General features: G+C 36.9%; 1 long non-coding RNA gene across 1 annotated transcript; it reads right to left on the reverse strand.

Moving 5' to 3' along the window:
- Positions 1 to 2,151: 2,151 nt before the first annotated feature.
- LOC145286427 (uncharacterized) lies at positions 2,152 to 21,531 on the reverse strand. Its single transcript, XR_013869158.1, has 2 exons — positions 21,401 to 21,531; positions 2,152 to 2,372 (listed from the first exon to the last, which is right to left on the reverse strand). It is a non-coding gene; the product is annotated as an uncharacterized LOC145286427 (long non-coding RNA).
- Positions 21,532 to 24,176: the final 2,645 nt, after the last annotated feature.

Here is a 24,176-nt window from a genome sequence, read left to right on the forward strand (position 1 = left end):
AGTTACATCTGGATCAATATCTGCAGGAGTACCAAAATTTATTTGTAAAATTTTGGTTCCTCTATGTGGCTCCTTGTTTGGATGCAGGTACATTTTACTAACTTGGTAGAAAAAAAAATTGTGCAGTACTTTATCTGGCTCGTCCTTAGTACTTATGAATAAATACCTAGTAAGGTATTGGTTCAAATAATTGCTGCGAATCCTAGGTCTACTCATTCTTTAATGTTGCGCCACAATTGTTCGAGTGTGAATTTCGAGATCGGTTGGGTCTACAAAGTTAGTGGAGTGGTTTATTGTATAGTGTTCGAATAAATGGTCTCCTAGATTCTTGTAAGCCTTCCAGGAATCACTAAATATGATAGACCCAGGGAGAATAAACTTCTTGATCAACAGAATCAACGTTGCCTCGTTCCTCCGGTCTTGGTCTGAAAGGGTGATGATGAAACCGTTTTGATACGCGCTCTATTCCCCCAAAGAGCCAAATTTGCTTTAGTATTCGCCCTCTGTTATACTTCCGACGAACTATAAACGTTTCAATTTCTACCCGACACCGACACCTATGGGTTTTTGATTTAACCACTCCTCCATAACCTCCGAGCAGAACGACCGCCAATCCAGACTTTCCGTGTAATATCCAAGTTTACTGTCACTGTTTTGTGACTCGATTGCAGACTTAAGAAATTTACAAACAATAAAATTGTCCAAGCAGGAACGTAGGTGTTTTTGAGAAAAGTGCCGGTTTTGTCGCTGACAGTGAAGCCACAATACTTTTGTTTTCGGGATTACATTCGTGGATGTGCAGTGCCACATGCTGTTTTCGCATCCAAACATGCATGCTCTCTGGCACCTGGGACAGTATACTTGCTCTGGTAGAACACCATGAGCCCTTAAGAAATCCTCACTTTTTTCATTTTGCTTGTAAAATGAAGCTACTGCTTCATAGTACTTCCACATACAGTATTCCATTATGTGAATTAGGTGTTGAGGGGAAGTGTGTTTTCGAATTATCAGAAAATTAAAAAGGTGACTTATGAGAAAATTACAAAAGTTTGAGAGAGAGAGAGGAAAAAAAAAAAAAAAAAAAAAAAAAAAAAAGTGTGTGTGTGGGGGGGGAGGTTATTTTAGAATTATCGGAAAAATTAAAGCTGGTCACTCGTGCGTAAAAATATTTGCGCATAAATACTTTTTTATGTGGCATAAATGAGAATGGTGAAATAGAGTACAGTAGTCCCAGGCCAAGGTGTTTCGGTCTTGGTTGCACACATTCCGATAAGCGCAAAAAAAAAAAAAATTGTATTACTTTTTATTATGAAGAAATAAACCGAATTTCAAAAAGTGAAAACTATTTTTTGTAAAAAATTTAATATTTATAGTTTCGTAATTTTTTTTTTTTACTTTTTATGAGAAATTTAAAAAAAAAAAAAAAAAAAAAAAAAAAAAATTAAAATTAAAATTTCTGCCATATTTCTTTTATGAAATGTGTATTCATGCGCATTGTGAAACGGCACGCGACCAGAGCAAACTTACATTTCAGTAAGAAAACGCTGCTGCATGCTCGCAGTGTCAACGAAGGCGGTGAAATGGCGCTAAATAGTGTGAGGGTCCAGGGGTTAATACATTGGAAACGGTAAATTTGCGACGGGTTTATCGCATTCGTTGTAAGTGACCCCGAAAACCTATAAAAAAAACAAAACAATTTATTGGTCGGTGTTCTGTTGTAGTTAAAGTAAACATTTACCAACTTTTTAAGCAAATCATGTGTAAGTAGCAAAATTATCCAATCGAAACCTGTAAAAGATTAATTAGTATCACCTGCAGTGAGGATTGAACCTTCAACTTCCAGAAGACTGTCAGTAAGAATTGATTCTTAACACTATCTTTTACACCATAACAAAACATACAATAACTGTTTTACGTATTATCTGATGGAATGTGCAGATTTCTTGAATCAGAAAGATTTTGGTAAATGTCAGATCGGTGCAAAAGATTTTGCCGATTTAAAATTTCTTGCAAATGAAAAACTGCTTTTGAACATTCATAATCTTTGATGATCTTGGCTCTGTAACTTGATTCCATTTGTCTATGAGCTTATAAATGCCTTAGGAATAATTCCTGTTCAATCTGTAATGCTAACGTATGATTTTGTAATCCTCAAAATAAGCGATAATCTGAGGGAGCTAGGTAAGGAGAATATGCAGGATGAGACAAGATTTGCCAACTAAATCCGTCTAGATCTTTGGTGAGTAGTTCTTGTGTTAGTAGTTCTATGTGAGGGTGAGCATTATCATGATGGAAGATGACCCTTTTGTTGACCAAGTCGTTTTCTGATCAATGTGGGTGAGAATATTGCAGAAAAATGATACTTTGATAATCTGAAATAAAAAGAAAAAAAAATTAATCATGTTCATATGTTAAAGTAAAAAAAATATTACTAAAATAAACAATGCCCGTTCTACAAACTGGGGAAAACTTTTTGCACCAACCTGAAATATAATTTTGATTAAACCATATGTTCATTTATTTTTTGAGGTGATATCTTTCAGTATAGACACTGAATCTGAAAACTTATATCTGTAATGAAACCGTGACCTTTCATCAACATTTGGAATAGGACATTGCTTTTAATTTTTAAAAAGTGTATTTCTAAATAAGCACCTGCATTTTTAATTTATTTCCTCTTGTAATGCGATTGTATATAAGGAATATTTGACGCCATGTTTTATCGCATGGTGTCCAACAGGTTTTGTGAAACCATTAAAAATTTGCAAAACCAGAACGATGTAACAATTTCTAACAATATTTTATACCAATTTTCAATTATGTAATAAAAGATTTTGTAAAAATAAACTCGTTTTATTTTTACAAAATAAATTTTTATCAAAATAAAAATCTAAGAATTTTATTTTTTTGTAATTTCAATTGCAAGTTTAAAGGATCTTCCACCTCTTGCTTTTACTTGGAGGTTTTATATCCCCCCCCCATGTAGGTTTTTATGGATGGGGGTCATCACTCAAGCACAGTTACAAGCAAGGTCCATAGTATATAATTTAAGAAATGAAGGACATGCGTATACATTATTTCTATACCTTAATATTTACTGAATTTTTTTTTATACATTTTCAAATTATATTTAAAATAAAAATTTTTTAAAGTTGGTCGTTCAAATTTTAATAGAGGGTTTATCTACAAAAATTAAAGATTACATGATTTCCCTACTAGCTTATTTTTCAAAAAATTTTGAGTGTTAATTAAATTGTCTATATATCAATAATTTTATAGTTTTACTTTTGTCATTTTCAATTGGCAACTTGCATGTTGTATTATATGAGGCCCTACTATAATGAGCAAAAATTAGCTAGTAGATATATACATATTAAAAAATTAAAGTCCGATGGATGTCCATGTTGGAAATGGGTTTTGACTGATGGTTGACAGGGGGTATGAAATTGTTACGGGCATGGAGGCTTGTGTTGACGGGTAAAAAACTATGACAGTTCATGCGAAAAGCTTAACAGGGGGAGACACCTAAGAGCATAGGCACAAGAATTAGTGAGAATCGTTGAGCTATTCAATGACTTGGCTAAGGAATCTGAGACTTGTTTTTTTTTTTTCAGATACTTATGGTCAAGGAATTGGCTGAAGATATGGAAGTTGTTGCAATCTTTCTAGCCAAGATTCAAAGAAAAAGACAATATGTTGAATCTGTGGGAGACTGCACACCTTGTGGTGCTAAAGAGAACTACAGGATAAATTGCTTTAATAAAATTGTGAACACTGCAATTTAGTCTTTGCAACCAAGATTTGAAGAACTAAAATGAAGTCTATTTGGGTTTCTTGTCAGCTTTAAGAGCATTCAACATAACATACTATCTCATCCATTTCTTAGAGAAAATCACTCCAGACAAGACATCAAGCCACTTGATTTAAGAACCTAAAATGAGTGAAAGATAATTATTGCAAAGACAGCAGATGCCTATTGATATTGAGCTACCGAAAGTGGATATGGTTGATAATGTAACGAAACTGAACAGAAGACACGAAAAACAAAACTATATATTGATTTAAAAAAAAAAAAAAAAAAAAACTTTAGTTTTTACCATTTACCAAAAGATTACGAAACAAAAGATTTTGTATTATCAAATAAAAAATATTTTATTTTTAAAAATTGGTACTTCACGGGGAACGTGGACTCTGCATAAACGGTGTTTTAATTTAGTGATCGCTCCCCGAAAGCGAATGCTAAAAATATTTTCTTTTAGTGTACAGTAGAAATTGGAAAATATAGTAATGAAAATTCGGTAAATTTGTTAACTTATATGGAACGGCTCATCAAGAACATATTTATGTTAGACTTGAAGACAACCATATTGTACTCAGCCAGAAAGCAGGAAAACGGAAGACAATTCCACAGGCGTGCAGTTCTAAGAAAGAAGCTTTGTTCATGGAATATACGTTTAGGCACAGATAAAGAGTGGGGGGGAATTATTGATAGTGTTTTCAGCTAGACGAGTGTTTCTTGTAAAACGTTTGGCGAGGGGGACCATAGACTGAAGTTCAGTTGAACACTTTCCATGAAAATAACGATACATCAGAGACAAGCTCGCAACATCTCTTCTGTGAGATAGAGGTTGCAGAGAAGAGAAAAGGACATCTACGAGGCTACGAAGTCTATTTTGAACTCTATCAAGGCAGGACAAGTTCTTTCTAGCAGCGCCTACCCAGTTGTGGCAACAGTATTCCATCCTTGGACGTACCTGGCTCTTATACAGATAGAGAATTGCATCAGCAGTGAGATATCTACTGGATCGATAGAAAGATCCCATTTTTCCAGCGGCCCTGGCAACAGATTTGATATAAGTGTTCCATTTAAGATCAGGAGTAATTGTCAAGCACACAAGTTTGTCAAAACTTGAGGCCTCCTGAAGACAAGAGCCATTCATTTCAGTTGATGCCAGATGTGGACCAGAATGTTGATGTAAAGAGAGAAGCTTGGTTTTAGATGCATTAAAAGTAACCAGCTACTCCTTTCCCCATTGTACCACGTGCTCAAGATCAGAGGAGAGAGAATCAGAGAGAACTTGGTCGTTTACTGTCTTAGATGTGCTACCATAGATGGTAGTGTCATCAGCAAAAATGTCTACAAATGATGTAAGGATGTGATTTGGAAGATCATTAATGTAGATCAGGAAAAGAGTTGGGCCCAGGATGGACCTCTGAGGGACACCAGCATTAATACTGTTAGCTTCTGATTTGTGCCCATCAACTACTCTTATGAACCTATCAGAAAGAAATGATTTAATAATTAAGACATTTCCAGCTATACCATAGCTAGAGATCTTGTGAACTAAACCTTTATGCCATACTCTATCAAAGGCCTTAGATATGTCAAGAGCAATTGCCAGAGAAAGGTTGCCTCCGTTGAGAGATTTGCTAATCCTATGAGATAACTGTAAGCACATCTGCTGTAGATCTAGCAGAACGGAAACCATGTAGCGTCTCACTAAGGTTATTTTTGTTGAGATGGTTGATTAGTTCTGTATTTAACACAGATTCCAGCAACTTACTCATGACGCACAGGAGACTTATTGGCCTGTACTGAGAGGGGGGGGGGATGAGCGATCACCTGAATTCTTAAATACAGGGCATACTGATGAGATTTTCCAGGGTGATGGGAAGCTATTCTCCTTAAGACAACGTTTGAACAGTTTTGTAAGTATGGGTGCTAGTTCTGGTTGAAGTTTTTTTTGAGTACTATAATTGGAATACCGCCAGGGCCAGTTGCTTTACTGGAATCAAGGTGTTTGATTAGCTTGGCAACATCACGTACAGATATATGTATATCACATAGCGTGTTTTCTGATACAGGAGGAAATATTGGGGATTGGCGGCCTTGGTCGCAAAGGGTAGAATTACCTGCAAAGTTCTTGGTAAAGAGTTTGGCTTTGTCTGATGCTGGGATAGAGCACACGCTTCTGTAATCAGAGTTTATTTTTTCTGGCTGTTTCGATTTACTCAAAACCGCACACACCTCGTCTTCTCATGTATCGTTCTCTTCTTCCTCTTCTACTTCTTGCTCTTTTTCTTCTTTTTTCTTCTCAGTCGTCAGAAGCGTCGTCTTTGTCTTGACTACGTTTTTCCTTCTCCCTTCTTGCTCACAGTGACCCATTTTTATGCTAAGCTGAACTCTCGTGTGTGCGAGAGAACACGAGATTTTGCGTGATTACTTGGCAATATTAACCGGCCGCCGCCATCTTGCCATTTTTCTTTGGACGTGCCCGCTTTGCAGAGTGCACACCTCGAGCGTTTGTCAGGTAAGCCCGTCTGTTCGCAATTTATTACACACTCCCCCCTGATCTCATTATCACAGAAAGAGCAGGGAGGCGGTGGCCTTTTTCTTCGAGTGCTTCTTCGGAGAGGGGGATTCGGGGCTTCATCATCGTCTGCGCTGTCTTCCGTGACACGAAGGTCGGCGAACCTAAAGCTGAGCATCGCAGTATCACTGTCCGGGTCTTCATCATCAGCAGGAGGGTCAGTACTTTGAACTACCACTCTCAGTGTCGCTGTGCGTTGAAGCCGTCATGAACCAGAATGATGGGTCGCTGGTCACGGATTCAATTTCACTATCTTCGTCAAGCGGCAGCTGCGTTTGGAATACTGATCTTAAGTCTTTAATATGACGAGGTACTCCAACTCGCACCGCCTGTGGGCTGATCACTTCAGTGACATGACCGGTTCCGTAGCGAGTCGTGCACTGGCCTCGGGGTTTTTTAACCCAGACGACATCTCCTTTTATGTTCTTTTGTGGTGGCTCCGGTTCGGGTAGTGAGCTGCTCTCCAAACCTCTCACCCTGACACGGTATGTATGTAGCGCGTTGGCTGGCGCGGTGGAGGGTGAAACATCGTCCTTAGGGGTGACGTTGTACCAATAGACTGCTTCAGGCACCGTACACCCCTTCCGCGCTGCGATTGTCTTAACAGTTCCGTGATTGCGCTCAATAATCCCGTTTCCACTGGGAACATGGGCACACCGAAAACGCAGATGGACACCCCAGCCATCTGCAAACTGTTTAAACGGCTCACTAACAAAAGCGGGGCCATTGTCGGTGAGTATCTCAGAAGGAGGGCCACGCTCGAGGAACACACCTTCCAACTCATGGATAATGGCAGCCGCGTCCTGCCGGCGAAGGGGCCGCCACAATGAAAACCTAGATGGTCCACAGTCGATAAGCGTCAAAAAATGCCTCCCGTTGTAGTGCGTTATGTCGATCGCAATCCTATCCCAATTACGCTTCACACTGAGTATTCCCTTCTTCCACCGGACAGGTGCTGGGTCAATCGATCGGCAGGTGTTGCAGCTTCCCACAACAGATTTCACAGCCCTCCGAGACACAGAGGGGTCAACCAATCTGGCGAAGTAAAGCGTTCGGTTTCCACCGGGGTGCCCGCTTTGGCAATGGACATCATTAATATGCTCCGGGCTGAGTCTATGTCCCACTGCAGCGCAATTTACAGGTGCTAACTCGTTCACTTCTTTTGGCAGGTCTAGCCAACGGCGTGGCACTCTGGTCAGACGATCCGCCTGATTCAAACTGGACTGCACCAGTGTCACATCTATGACCAAGTCGTATTCCTTAGTGGTTTCGGTTAGGGTAGCAAGCCGCCTCCTGATCAACATTTCGGCCGACGCCTTCGTTGTCAGACGTGCTTTTTCCATTCAAGGCATTGGTCATCCACCAATGCACACACGTGGAATCCGTGATGATGTGAAGGATTCTAGCCTGCCACTGAAGCGCTAGATTGACTCCTTTCAGTGTAGCATCGAGTTCAGCTAGGTTTATATGCTTGGCGTCATTCTCCGGCCGAAGCCAGCAGGCATCTATTATCCTTCCGTCGACCGCCAGAGCAACGCCAAGGGCAAGTGAGCTGGCGTCTACCCAAACTGTAAATTCACTCCCATCGACGCACCAGCTCCCCCGTACAGGGTCATCATTGGTCACTCTGGCCACAACTTCCACCAGCATGCTTCGCAGGGCAGGATCATGCACCTCATCGTCCCATCCAGTTGACATAGAAGTTGCCCGTCGCTTTATGGCCGCTACAGCCACTCGGAGCCACCCACACACAGGGAAGTGACCCACCAATTTTCCGCAAATGGAAAACGTGCTCCGACGTGTGATAGTAGATGGGATTTCCGGGATTTCACCACTCCTTCCCCATTGAAGGCCATCTGCACTTCCGCTCACCTGCAGTCCGAGCACTTTCGCCCCGTCCTGTAGCCGCTCCAGCTCCTTGCACGACAATCCGAAGTGCTCGAAGTGTTCTTTGACCGCCTGGGCAGACAGGAGGCTCTCATTGACAAAAATGTCATCTATATACGACGATGCCGCATGTTGCACCGCTTCATCTTGACGCCAGATCGCCTGCATGATTGCTGTCATGATGTTAGGGGCTACATTCAAGCCGAATCCTAGCCTGGTCAAGCAATAACAAGTTCCTTTGATCACCACCGTCTGGAACGGCCACAGCGATTTCTCAACACGTATTTGCAAGTACGCTCTTCGCAAGTCCAGTATGGCTGCTTCCACACCCTGCCGCCGCCACTCCCGTAGTTTATGAGCACAGACATCAGCCCCCGCAGTGTGTGGGTCAACGTATTCATTAAGTTCCCGGTAATCAAGAACAGGTCGAACTTTCTGCTTGTTCTCTTGTCTGACAGCCATCAGGGGAATTAGCCCCCGCGGGGGCCCGAGCTCATCCTCTGGGTATGGAACTAACCAGCCATTATCCAGCCACACTTGAAGTTCTGCCTCGTACTGCCCCCTAAGCCACGCAGGAGGGGGATACTCTGTAAGTCGATTCCGCAATGACACTGGTGGCTGGTCGCCTGCCAATTTCCAGGACGCTGTCCAAGTGCTTGTGCCCTTATCGTATTCTGCATGGAAGTCGGGCTCATCGAGAGTGATTGCTGCACACATTTGTTTGGTCGAGAGAAGCTCACATCACCGGCGCCGTTCACAGTAATTCCGCCTAGCTGTGTGATAGCGTCCATTCCAAGGAGAAGGTCATATCCGAGCAGCTCCCCATCGACCACTAACACCGTCACAGCAACCGGAGAGCCATTGCCAATGCTGATATGAACAACGCTGACCCCACAACACACCAATGAGTCTTGGCCGACAGTAAGTACAGGGATCCTTCGTTTCTTCCATGTGGTGCAATATTCCTTTCGAAGAAGGGTTTGGGTACAGCTGGTGTCAACCAGCGCTGAACATTCACATCCATCAACTTGAACTGTTACTGCAGGCAGCGCTTTGTTCAATGCCGCGTTGGGGAGGGTGCTAGCGCTGCGGCGTCCTCCCCTTGCCCGTTTCCCAGACAATTCGCGCTATGTGGCCTGGCTTATTGCATTGGTGACACCGTATTACTTGTCGTGCTCCATAATTAGGGGTGCGCCTTGTACCGCTTTTGCAGTCTCTGGAAAAGTGGTTGGGGCCACCACAGGTATAGCATCGTAGACCCTTCGTTGGCGAGTCCAGAGTGTCAACAGCTGCGGAGACTAGTTCTCGATAGTCTTTCAAGATGTTTCGTGCTCTCGCCAATAACTCCTCCAATCCAATCTCAGTGAGTCTTGACGATGCTCGCAGCAGTCGACTTGCCTCATCCGGAAGTCTCGACAAAAAAGCGCATGCCAATATGCGATCACTTGCACCGCCGAAGGGAGTGGCAAGCTTTTTCAAGTCGGCCATGTAGACATCCACTGTCTCCCCCGGCCCAAGTCGGCGTTCGGAAAACTGCCTCCAGGCGACAAAAGGGTCTGTACCAAATGCCCCGTATAGCGCTTGTGTAATCTGCTCCATGGTCGAATCCTCCCCTAGCTGCTGGTACACGGCATAAGCCCCTTTAGTGAGTCTCAATGGGATAACCATAGCTGGGTCTTTAATCTTGCACAACCGGCAAATGCGCTCAGCCTTTTCCAGCCATTCGACCACCGAGGGACCAGTGGGGGAGCCATCAAATTCCGGAATTAATCTGATGTCAAATTTCTCCATACCAAAGCCGAAATAGCTTGTAATCAGTTTTTTTTTTTTCTGGCTGTTTCGATTTACTCAAAACCGCACACACCTCGTCTTCTCATGTATCGTTCTCTTCTTCCTCTTCTACTTCTTGCTCTTTTTCTTCTTTTTTCTTCTCAGTCGTTAGAAGCGTCGTCTTTGTCTTGACGTTTTTCCTTCTCCCTTCTTGCTCACAGTGACCCATTTTTATGCTAAGCTGAACTCTCGTGTGTGCGAGAGAACACAAGATTTTGCGTGATTACTTGGCAATATTAACCGGCCGCTGCCATCTTGCCATTTTTCTTTGGACGTGCCCGCTTTGCAGAGTGCACACCTCGAGCGTTTGTCAGGTAAGCCCGTCTGTTCGCAATTTATTACACAGCTTCTGTTCAGGATTCTGTTTGCTATTTGCTAAAACTGGTGGGAACCAAGCTGCTGCTCAGCTATTTTGGACTTGACAGATTGAGCATACAACTCTTGCATTCTTTATTACTTTCTTACAATAGTTGCTGGCAGTCCTGAAAGCGGCTTTAGTTTCCATACATCTATTACATTGGAAGCAGTGGAAAAAGGGATTTCTGTACGCAATGGCAGCAGCACATTCTGGAGAGAACCATGGCTGGCTGTAAGGTTTTTGCTGGAACTTTTGAGGGTATGAAACGCTCTATACATACAATTAACCATTCCGTCGGGTCTGATACTATAGACACATCCTTTTTAAACATGGAGCGCAGAGGTAGATCCGATATAAATGTACGGAAGCTATCACAGTATCGATATACTGTACGATGGAGAGGTACGTCTGGGGACTTATTACATTGCATTTTTATCTTAATTGATACAACAGAGTGGTCGGAAGATCCAAGAGGAGACAGTTCAGGGCAAGTTGTAAGAAAAACGTCTAGTAGACTCGCATACTGGCCGTCATTGTCGGGCACACCAGTGGGTTTGTGAACAATCTGAGTGAGGTCATAAGCAATGGAGAAATCATGACAGAACCTCCCCTCATCATCGGTCTTGTTTGAGTGGGTCAACCATTCGATGTTGTGAACATTGAAGTCTCCACATACGTGAATGTTAGCTGAAGGATAAGCAGATAGGACTTGGTCAATTTTCTCAGATATGCTTTGAAAGATAGTAACTCCGCTGTTGTGGGGGCGATAGAGAGTAAATATAAATGCAGTAGTGTGAGCTAATGCAACCCGGAAGCACATATAGGGTAAGTTAGGATCTTCTCTGGATATGTCCCTACCACATGGAAAGCCATCTTTAATATAGGCACATATTCCATGACCATGGCGATCTAGGGGGTCAGATTTAGAAGTTAAGTTAGAGTATCCTTTAATTGCGAACTCTTCTGGGGAAATAGTCTGTTCAATGCCAGTTTCGCTTAAAAATAAAAGGTCTGGTTTAGTCTCCTGTAATTGGGTTTCAAGCTCTGGAAGGTTAGAACGTAGACCCCTGATGTTGGAAAAGGAGACATGGTAGTAGGGGTCTACGTTGGAAGTTGGAGAACCAGGTTTAATCGTGTATTTTTCTTGAAACTTGTCATGATGGAATTTTGGAATTTGTGGACTAGGTTGTCAGATTTACTTTGAGCAGGACAAAGAGGGGAAACTAATTTTTTTTTTTTTTGTAGAACATAAGGTAAAGCCGTAACAATTACCAACTAATATGGCATCAAGAGGCCCCACCAGAAGCTACTGCATTGTCCATTCACCAAATGGCAATACAGCAACCCCAGTACTTTACACTGTTGATAGGACAGCCTCCTTAGTGGTTAATCCAAGGTTCAGGTCCCTGACTATCAGGCGGATAACGTCAGCCCAGATAAAACGTTTACTTCCAGCACCTTTACTAGTGACATGGCTACAAGGATAGACATAGAAACAGAAAATTTCCGCCATCTCTGCCAACTATTCGCGCAAAATACCGCCAACATAGATTCAAAAGCATTATTTGAATATGTATAAAAAGAATTTAAAAAATATTTAGGAAAAAATAAAAATTGAAACAAAAATAAAAACAAGCACGAAATAAAAGTATAAATCAAATTCAAAGAAAACATTTAGATAAAATAAATACACGCGCGATTAAAAAGTAAAGTCTATGAGATATATAAGAAAGTGAAAGAAAACGCTTTGAGGGAGCAATCAGTGGCATGCGTAGGTCGTCCGAGCGATTTTTGAAAAGTTACAGGATTGTTAACCTCCGCCGTTGCTTTAATTCAAAAAGACGTTTCATTTAAATTATTTGTTAAAAAAAAAAAAAAAAAAAAAAGCTATTTTACTTTATAAAAATCTGTTATTTTTATTACAAAACTGTTTTAATCAAAATTATATTTTCTTACAGACTTTTATCGACACATTTTTATACAATAAATGTTTTGGTTTTCAAATATTTTTCTGTTAAAAAAAACTCTTGTTTTCACTTATTTGCTGCGTTATTTGACCAAGAAGAAATTGGAGTTATTACCCCCTAACAATAGCAGCAGTCTGCATACTGCACAAATGCCCCCGAAATTACTTTAAACGATACCCTCCCCCATGTTAAGAATGGCTTTCTAAATATTTCAGCGCGGTACCAAAAATACAAGACATACGTCCAAGGATGGAATACTGTTGCCATATCTGGGCAGTAGCTGCTAAAAACAGCCTATCCTGCCTTGACACAGTACAAAATTGACTTCGTGGCTTAGTGGGGGATGCCCTTTTCTCTACCCTGCAACCTCTCTCCCACAGAAGAGACGTTGCGAGCCTATCCTTGTTTTATCGTTATTTCCATGGCAGGTGCTCGTCTCTGGCCCCCTCCCTCGCTAATCTTTCACGGAAAAAAAACAAAAAAAAAAAACAAAAAAAACACTCGTCTAGCTGAATCCACTGAAAAATTTCCCCCATTCTTTATCTGTGCCTAAATCAAAACGTGGATTCCATGAACAAGGCTTCTTTCTTAGAACTACTGCACGCCTGTGGAACTGTTCCGTCTGCCTGCTTCCCACCGGACTACAACTTGGATGTCTTCAAGTCCAACGTCAACAAATTCCTAATGAACATTGAACCGCCCCCTTAAGTAAACACTTCAAATCTCCACACTAATGCAATAACCCTTATCCCCGAGTGGCTTCTGGGCCTTGATAAGTGGTGATCACTAAAAAAAAAAAAAAAAAAAAAAAAAACCTAAGTACCGTGTTATTTTTTGTTTTGTAATAAGAATTATTTAAACTGAACTAATTCTAAATAAAATGGTTTTGATATGCGTTTGCTCTTATTTTTGTTTCGTAATAACAAAAAAAATGTTACTAGAGTATTTTTTTTCTTTTTAAATATATGGTTTCGTTTTTCGTGTCTTGACTCCGTGATCAAGGTCATTTTTTTTTAAAACAAGAGTTAAATTAAATATTATGGAGGTGCATAGTCTCTTAAAAACAATCTCCTTCAAGAACGATCATAAAATGCGTTTTCAATAAGGGACCAGTTTTCCTACTTAGCAAAAGGGGGGGGGGAGTTTTTTTGAGTACGAATCTTCCGGGCGCAGTTTTTAATTTGTGGTCTTGTCTTTACGTTCTTTCCTTTCGCTCAAGGTTTCTTGGAATTTTCCTTCTCAGCGTACCCGAAAACTTATAAAAGTCGACAAATTAAAAGGTGAATGCCGAGAGGTCGGTAAACTACAAATTTACCAACTTTGTTTTAGATTAAAAAAATTTCCACAAGAAGCAAACACTCGTCTACCTGAAAACACTATCAATTTCCTTTATCTGTGCCTAAACCTAAACGTATATTTCATGAACAAAGTTTCTTAGAACTGCAAGCCTGTGGAACCGTCTTCGTTTGCCTGCTTTCCAGCTGACTACAATATGGTCGTCTTCAGACCAACGTAGATTCCGGATGAGCCGTTCCACTCAGGTTAACAAATTTACCGAATTTTCATTAACGATTACTACATTATCCAATTGACTACTGTACACTATTCAACCCTTATCCTCTAGTAGCCCCTGGGCCTTGATAAATGGTGATGCTCATGTTGCGAGACTGACGGGTGTCGATGTTAATCCCGCAAATTAAAAATAAATCAAGTGTAAAAATGGAGTTGAAACAATCAAAGATGACTGCAGGCAGATGGATAAATTAAATACAAAATTTATTTTTTTAATAGATTGTAAATGAAAAGAGAAGATACAAAAGTTTCTTAATTGAAAGTCAATACCTGCGACTGAGGTGATTGAAAAGATGTAGAAAAGTGGGGTTTGTATTACTGTACACAGATTCGAAAAAGTTGTTAAAAAACAAATATATGACAAATAAATGTTATCAAAGGCAAGATAAGTTACTTTTCTACCTAACTGGATATATTTTTTGTGTTTTTATTCAGCTCGAAAAACATGCAGTGTTTACCGATGTATTGGAAAATTCAAAATGGCCGACTCTCTCTCGGAGAGGGTAAGTTTGGGAAAAGGTATTATAAATAATAAACTAGACAAAATACTGTTAGAAATTCGCTCAATATATGCTACCGTGAAATAAGCTGACATATTCGGTTGTTTTTTTAATAGTATTGTCGAGTTTATTATTTATAACATCTTTTCCCAAACTTACCGTGTTAAAGAGAAAGTCGGGCGCCATTTTGAATTTTCCAATACATCGGTAAACACTGCATGTTTTTCGAGCTGAATAAACATGTTACATTGAATAAGAACACAAAAAATATATCCAGTTAGGTAGAAAAGTAACTTATCTTGCCTTTGATAACATTTATTTGTTATATATTTGTTTTTTGACAACTTTTTCGAATCTATGTGTACAGTAATACAAACCCGAAAAGTGAAAGTTAGAAATAACCAGTCTTTAAGAAAAAGAAAAAGTCCACCGCTTACTTAACGGAGAGATAGAAAAGGGTAAAAATAAAAGGTCCATTAGGGTTGCAAGTCCGTAGCCACGTGGAGAAAATAATTGTCGGGCGTATGCGTGTTTAACGTCCCGAGGACGGGTCGATATCTACGCCATGGTGCTCAAAGTCAAATTAGTTAAGGTTATATCTTAAATTTTCTCATTGGCTGCTTGCGTCACGTGATGGCGCTTCCAACTACGTTGGACAAAAATGTTTTTTACTTTTGTTATTTTGAGCAAAGTGTGTGGGCGTATTTGAACTTGAGCCGTTGCTGAGAGAATGTTTTTCAAAATGCGCGGGGAAAAAAATGAAATGAATAATGTTTCGTTATTTGCGAGTGTGTGCGAGCGTGTTTGCGAGTGTATGCGCACGCGAGTGGTTGTACAAATACCCCCCCCCTCCTCCAGATTAAAAGAAAAGTTTTATCTTTTTTCAATGTCAAAATATCTTGAAGCTTCCTGTAGCCAAGGAAGGGTGTAAGAAAATGGCCGGCATGGCAAAACATAAGCTACGATGTGAGCACAGCAGCCAGCGCACGCCACGCCGCACCGCGACACCCATGTAAAAGGAAAAAAAAAAAAAAAAAATGAACCACTTTTAAACTTCCTTATTTCAAATGGCCGCTTAAAGATTCCTTCGCTATGTGATAAGTCACTTCACTGCACGCATCAATGCAAAAAAAAATACTGAAGGCTGTGAAATGGCGCAAGATAGTCTCAAGGTCCAGGAGGGGATTCATACTATGCAAGCGATAAATTTGCGACGGGTTTGCTTATCAGATTCGGGGGTTTGTATTGCTATATAGATTCGAAAAAGTTGTCAAAAACAGTTAGGTACGGGCAAAAAAAAAAAAAAAAAAAAAAAAACGAATAAGGATAGGGGGAACCTAGTTTTGAAAGCCAATTTATAATCTTAGTGCTAGTGCACTTATTCGCGCTATTTTTTTTTTTTTTTAAATCGTATTTTCAAGTTTAAAGTTGTTTTATTCAATTGTAAGGTTTAAAGTATAGAAAAGGTACAAAACATCCTCCCCATGTTAAGAATGGCTTTTTAAATAACATTTCAGCACGGATCAACAAGTGCATATCAGAATTTTTGTAGGAATTTGACACCCCTAACAAGAAACTGCGAATAAAATATTAAAAAAAAAAAAAAAAAAAAACTCGTAATTTCTTTTAAAAGTGGGTTTATTTTCTTTATGGATTATACTTCCAAAATAAACTATTAAAGTTGTTTTAAAAGTAATAGAAATATATTTTATTTTTTAAAAAACAATAGTGAATTTTACGAACTCAATATTTTAATTTTTAAACTTTAAAAATCTATCAAAATTTTTCTATTGATTCTATTTTTACGATATTTTCAGGGTCAATGTGAAATTTTATGCTCTTTCCAATAAACCAAATGTAATATTTTGGTTATCCTGACGCTCTGCACTTCTTTGTTTACCTTGGAAGTGACGTCACAATTCTAATACGGATGGCTACAATTGAAAAAAAATAAAAATTATTTTTACATTTTCAGCTCCTTTTTTCTCACGTTTCACTTTTTTTTTTTTCTCTCCCATTTCTTATTTTGAGCTGAGAATTTATTTTATTTTCATTTTGAGCTCTTTTTCCGATCCGGCGTTACCTTTTATAGGTACTCCTCCTGCAGTCCTGCCTGCAGTCCTGCACTTTACGACCCGAGCTACTTTTTAACGCTATTATTTAGAAACCTATTATTTAACATGGGGAAGGGGGGGGGGTGTATTGTAACTATTCTGTACTTTCACCTAACAAAAAAAAAAAAAAAAAAAAAAAAATTTACTCCACCCTCGAAAATTCCTTTAAAATTACCACTCTTACGGTTTTCGGGGTCGCTGAAAACGAAAATAACGTTTAAAATTACGGCAAACGAGTAGTTTCCAAGATATGAAGAAATGTTAGTTTTAAAAAGTGGGGGATCACTTTTCTATAATAGTTTAACGTAAAATGAACGTAAACCATTAAAAAATATTGGAATTTTTTTAAAATTTTAAATGTTCTAAATATATTTACTTTTAAATTCGTAAATTTCTTCAAAGAAACCGATTAAAAAAATATTTTCAATTAAACCTTGTATTAATGTAAAATTTGGGAGGGTGGGGGTTAACTACGCCGAGTTACGTCCGGTTATTTTAGAGCGCGGGTGGACCTTAAGTTCGTGTTTAATTTACTACAACGTTATAATAGAAACCTGAACAAGCCGTGAAAAGTAATAAAAAATGATTTAAAAATATATTTTTTTAATTATCCGATACATAAGTCTCTATTGGATGATATTAACAAGAAAAAAGTTAAAGTTGTGCAATTTATAAGGTAAGATCCCAACGTCTGCCAATAACGTTAGTTCACGGATCACTCTGCATGAGTACAAAAAAAAAAAAAAAAAAAAAAGCCTTAAAAAGGCCAATCCGTCAAATCTTAGAAAGGATAAATTTTAAAAGCATTATGGCGGCCTCAACTGTCGTAATTTAGTCTAATAAATAAATAAAATAATAATATGAGAATTTTTTCGGGTTTTATTTCAGTATTAGGCTAATACAATTGGGTTTTTATTACTGTACACAGATTCGAAAAAGTGGTCAAAAAATAAAATATACAACAAAGAAATATTAACAGCAGCTATAAAAGTTACTTTGCAACCTACCTGAATCATTTATTAGTGTTTTTAAGTAGTTTTAAATGCTCTTTATTTCATACCAAATATTAACTTTTTACGAGTCGTAAGAATTTAAGATGGCCAAAATTACTACCCCCCCCCTTCTTTTTCGAAGAGAGAAGCCTCGTTTTCAAATTATAGTTCGCGCATATTTTTGGGGGAGGAGCTTGCCTCGTTTTCAGCACGTGTCTCTGCGGACATTTTGCGTTTACATTTTTTTTTGTTTACATTTTTTAGAAGTTCCGTCCTCATAATGAAAGTATTTGTAAACATTACATTTAATTTAGATATTTATTGCGCACAAATACTTTTTAGTTTTTTTCTTGGTGGGGGGGGGGAATAACATATAAAGTGGTCAAAACGGTAAATATTTTTTTAAGTTTACATTTTTTAGTTTTGGTACTAGTGCAGACTGCAGCAGAGAGTGACCTGGACGTAAATAATAACGTTATTATTTAAAAAGACATTCTTAACATGGGGAGGGTGTTTTGTACCTATTCTATTCAATTACAATTGAATAATAAAAAAAAAAAACACCATAAAACTTTAAACTTGGAAATACGATTTGACACGGTAAGTTTGGGAAAAGGAATTATAAATAAACTAGACAAAATACGGTTAAAAACTCGCTCAATATATGTTTCCGTGACATAGGTTGACATGTATTCAGTGGGTTTTTAACAGTATTTTGCATATTTTTTTATTTTCAACTCCTTTTCCCAAACTTACCGTGTTAAAGAGAGTAGGTCGCCATTCTTAATTTTCCAATACATCGATAAACATTGTATGTTTTTCGAGCTGAATAAACACGTTACATTAAATAAAAACACTAAAAACATATCCAGTTAGGTAGAAAAGTAACTTATCTTGGCTTTGATAACATTTATTTAAAAACAATTTGCGCTTGAGCCATTTTTTTTTTTTTTTTCTCAGAAATTGGAAGTCGTTAGGTTTCAGAAAAATACAGTTTCAGGAATCGATGGATATAAATTTAGAAATTTCGGAAAAGTGTATGATTTAAAATTTAAGTTTCCGAAGAGCGTATATTACTGGATGAAACATGCAGAAAAGTATGTTTGCAATATCGTGAAAATGTGATATTCGTTTTCAGCACAAACGAAAATCCCTGATGTGCTGAAAATTTCTGAAAAAAAAAAAAAAAAAAAAAAAAAAATGGCTCAAGCGCAAATTGTTTTTAAATAAATGTTATCAAAGCCAAGATAAGTTACTTTTCTACCAAACTGGATATGTTTTTAGTGTTTTTATTTAATGTAACATGTTTATTCAGCTCGAAAAACATACAATGTTTATCGATGTATTGGAAAATTAAGAATGGCGACCTACTCTCTCTTTAACACGGTAAGTTTGGGAAAAGGAGTTGAAAATAAAAAAATATGCAAAATACTGTTAAAAACCCACTGAATACATGTCAACCTATGTCACGGAAACATATTGAGTGAGTTTTTAACCGTATTTTGTCTAGTTTTTTATTTATAATTCCTTTTCCCAAACTTACCGTGTCAAATCGTATTTCCAAGTTTAAAGTTTTATGGTGTTTTTTTTTTTTATTCAATTGTAATTGAATAGAATAGGTACAAAACACCCTCCCCATGTTAAGAATGGCTTTTTAAATAATAACGTTATTATTTACGTCCAGGTCACTCTCTGCACTAGTACCAAAACTAAAAAATGTAAACTTAAAAAAATATTTACCGTTTTGACCACTTTATATGTTATTCCCCTCCCCCACCAAGAAAAAAACTAAAAAGTATTTGTGCGCAATAAATATCTAAATTAAATGTAATGTTTACAAATACTTTCATTATGAGGACGGAACTTCTAAAAAAATGTAAACAAAAAAAATGGAAACGCAAAATGTCCGCAGAGACACGTGCTGAAAACGAGGCAAGCTCCTCCCCCAAAAATATGCGCGAACTATAATTTGAAAACGAGGCTTCTCTCTTCGAAAAAGAAGGGGGGGGGGGTAGTAATTTTGTCCATCTTGAATTCTTACGACTCGTAAAAAGTTAATATTTGGTATGAAATAAAGAGCATTTAAAACTACTTAAAAACACTAATAAATGATTCAGGTAGGTTGCAAAGTAACTTTTATAGCTGCTGTTAATATTTCTTTGTTGTATATTTTATTTTTTGACCACTTTTTGTCTGTCAAATAATTCACGTCGCTAAACTACACATTTGCCAAGTCCTTTTTACTTTAAAGGAGTTTAAAGTTTATACATTTCGAAAATTGCAGTATTTAAATTTATTTCAAATTAAAAAAAAAAAAAATCTGCACAGATTCGAAAAAGGTGCCAAAAAATCAAATGACAAATAAGTGTTATCAAAGGGCAAGATAAGTTACTCTTCTACCTATCTGCAAAACTTTAGTGGTTTTACTCCCTTTAAAACGTGTAATCGGTTCGAAAAATCAGTGATTATCGATATAGTTAAAAAAAAAAATAAAAAAAAAATGGCGGTGTGCTCGCTGTTGAATACGGTAAGTTTGGGAAAATTCGTTCAAACTAAATTACACAAAATATTGTTAGAAACCCAACGAATAAATGTGCGGCGAGGCCTATGTAACGGTAACATATTGAGGGAGTTTCAAACAGTATTTTGTAGAATTATTTTGTTTGAACGAATTTTCTCAAACTTACCGTATTCAACAGCAAGCACACCATTTTTTTTAAAAATATATTGATAAACACTGATTTTCGAACTGATTACGTTTTAAAGTAAAACGACTAAATTTTTGCAGATAGATAGAAAAATAACTTATCTTGCCTTTGATAACATTTGTTATTTGATTTGACCACTTTTTCGAGTGTACGTGTATTCGAACAACCCCAAATACTTTAGTTTATTGAAATGTTAAAAAAATGTAAAAACTTAGACTAATGACGAAGAATGAATTTGACGAATTCTTAGCAGAATCGGCTCAAACCGAAAGTTTTTTTGTTTTTTTTTGGGGGGGGGGGGTTATTTTTGAAGTTCGTTGAAAATTGCGGTCTGAGCATTATTTTAAAAAGAAAAAGTTTTTAAATGAGATGCTTAAAAGAATATACTTTAATGGGTTTGTATTACTGTACACAGATTCGAAAAAGTTGTCAAAAAACAAATATAGAACAAATAAATGTTATCAAAGGCAAGATAAGTTACTTTTCTACCTAACTGGATATATTTTTTGTGTTTTTATTCAGTGTAACATGTTAATTCAGCTCGAAAAACATGCAATGTTTACCGATGTATTGGAAAATTCAAAATGGCAGCCGACTGTCTCTCGGAGAGGGTACGTTTGGGAAAAGGTATTATAAATAATAAACTAGACAAAATACTGTTAGAAATTCGCTCAATATATGTTACCGTGACATAAGTTGACATGTATTCGGTTGTTTTTTAACAGTATTTTGTCTAGTTTATTATTTATAATACCTTTTCCCAAACGTACCCTCTCCGAGAGACAGTCGGCTGCCATTTTGAATTTTCCAATACATCGGTAAACATTGCATGTTTTTCGAACTGAATAAACATGTTACACTGAATAAAAACACAAAAAATATATCCAGTTAGGTAGAAAAGTAACTTATCTTGCCTTTGATAACATTTATTTGTTATATATTTGTTTTTTGACAACTTTTTCGAATCTATATGTACAGTAATACAAACCCACTTTAATTTTTTGAATGAAAAAAAAAAAAAAATAGAAAAATTTTATGATTAATTTAAAAAATAAAGTTCAAACATTTAAAATCTAAATAAATTTAAAAAAAAATACTTACAGGACAAAAATCAATGACCAATAAGTAGCTCCATGCTTAATTTAAAAAAAAATGTAATTAAATAGATTTCATCTTTCATAAACTTTCAGATAAAATCATTTTCTTTTATAGAACAACAGATTTAAAAAAAACAGTTTTTACCGCCTTTTTTATAAAGGGAGACAATCCTCAAATTTAAATAGAACTGTCTAACTTCCAGTTTAAATAAAGTATGGTAGCACCCACACGATAAAAAAATATTATTTTAAAAAGGTAAAAATAAATATATAAAATAAATAAATAAATAAACAGTGCATTTCAACCTTTTTACTAAAGCAGAACTCCATGAAAACATTCCACTGGCTCATGAAATCCCTATGCAATAATTTAGTTGTCTTATAAAACACACACACACACACACACACAGAAAAATAAAAAACAAAAAACAAACAAAAAAACAGCATTGACAAAATACAATAACAGGAAAATACTTTTATGATTTTTAGTGCGATTCTTTTCGCGTTGACTACGTAATAATAATATATAAAAGCAAACCTAATAATAACAAGACAAATTAATTTTTCAAATGTAGCGAGTTTAATTATGTAAAATTTAGTATATTTAAGCAATAATTAAAAAAAATATGCATATAATAATAAAAAAGAATTCAACAATACATTTAAGATTCTGTTTATTTGTTCTTTGTTTATTATAGAAATTGCGGAACTGCTGGATTGTACTCGTGGAACCCTAAGGTTCCCCGGAACCTGGTTGAAAACCACTGCATTAAAATAAGGGAACTTTCTAGTATTTAGGTGCACCCATATAAAGAAACATTTAGACTAAATTTTTATTTGGCTTAGATGTTTTGTTATTATTTTTATAACACTTGACTTTACTGAAAATTATCTCCAACTTCTACTACGCCGAAACGTACTAAGTCACTGCCTTTTGTAATAATAATATTAAGACATATATTACGAATGTCATGACCAAATCCATGCCAATGAGTTGTGGAAGAAATGGAGATCGTTTATGCAGGCCACAAATATGTCTATGGGCTGCGTGTTTGACATCTGCCTGCTGTAGACGACAACATGGTTATCTTCAAATGCAATGTCAATAAATATGCCGGAACAAATAAATTGTGCACCAAATTTCAGGTTAAAAAAAATGTACATAAAATCTGAAAATGGTCACAGATATCTTCTACGTTTTTTGAATGTTGCATAGTCTAATGAAACTTTGTTCTTTTAATGTTTTAAATCTTCTCATGAAATGTGTACCATAGTTAGATTTAATTCCCAACCAGATGTGAGCACTCATCCGACTTCAAGTACTTTGATATCATTCCTTAAGCTTCAACTAAAAATCATATCCATAGACATGATCATGTTGTTTCTTAGTTAAGTAAACTTTCTCTTATTTTATTCTTTACTCCTCACATTCCATGAATGATGTTTCTGAGAAAAGGGGAAGAGGTGATGATTTTGGGGTCAAAATTCATCCGTCACAATTATCATTTGCCATTTTTTGACCCTGAAGTGGTACTTTCTTTAGCTCCTTACATCAAGTAGCTTCATGCCTTGTCTAGAGCAATTTCTACAAAAAAAAAAAACCCATAAAGATATGTATAAAACTGAAACATGTTGGTCTTTCCTGTCTAATCTTTCTAAGAAGTCATACATTAGATCCATTTCTTCTTGTACAGTCACTTCTCTCTATCGCCCTAAAAACTTTCTCACACCTGAAGCTATTATCTTTCTCTACAAATCTACTATCAGATCTTGCATACAGCATACTTTTGTTATATTGTGGTTGGTGAATCTCTGATCCATTTGACGGTTCTTGAGAAATTGCGGAAACGTATCTGTAATTTGGTTGTCCCAATCCTGCACCCTCTCTCTCACAGATGTGATGTTGCTAGTCTCAGTGTTTTCTATAAATACTATTATGGGATGTGTTCTTCAGAATTATCTGATCTATTCCCTGCTTCCTTTGTTTCATCTCGTTTGACTCGTTATTCTGGTGATCTTCATCAATTTGCTGTTTTGATATCTTGATATAATAGAATTATTATTTCAGTAACTTTCTCTAAAGAACTGCAGGCTTGTGAAACTTTTTTTTACTGCCAACAATTGTCAAGTCTATGATCAATAGGCATCTTCTGTCTTTGCAATAATTAGCTTTTGTTCATTTTAGGTCCTTAAATAAAGTGGCTTTATGTCTTGTCTGGAGTGATTTTCATTAAGAAATAAACTGCTTTAAAATGTAGAAACTCTTGTCATTTTTATTAATCAAATTGTAATCCCCCTCTTTCCTAGAAGGCCATACAAAATTACAAGTTTGATTTTTAGAAAAACATTCACAGAAAGAAACCTTTTTTTTTTAACTAATGAGCTTCCTTTTATCAAAAACAAGAGATACTTAAGGATAAAAATAAATAAGATGGATGGAGTGTCAATTAAATGATGAAGAATATTATGAAAGGATTCAAAATAATTAATAGAATGAATATTTATTATTTATTACAAGTTTTATTGATATTGGATTTGAAGATAACTATGTTGTAGTGTAAAGGTAACAGTCCCATTGTAATGTGTTTAAAATATAGAAAATTCTTTGAATAAAACTCTGTTCATGGAAATTCTGCATGACGCTTAGCACACAGAAGGAGAAAAGCAGTTCTTTTCAGTTGTGGTAGGAAGACGAGTTCTTGCTATGAATCTTTTGCAAAGAAGAATCGAAAATTGGAGCTCAGTCGAGAATAATAGACTGGAAAATATTTGGCAATGCA

This window comes from Euprymna scolopes, chromosome 10 (genome assembly GCF_053919585.1).
Source record: "Euprymna scolopes isolate OS-2025 chromosome 10, ASM5391958v1, whole genome shotgun sequence".
Lineage (NCBI taxonomy): Eukaryota > Metazoa > Mollusca > Cephalopoda > Sepiida > Sepiolidae > Euprymna > Euprymna scolopes.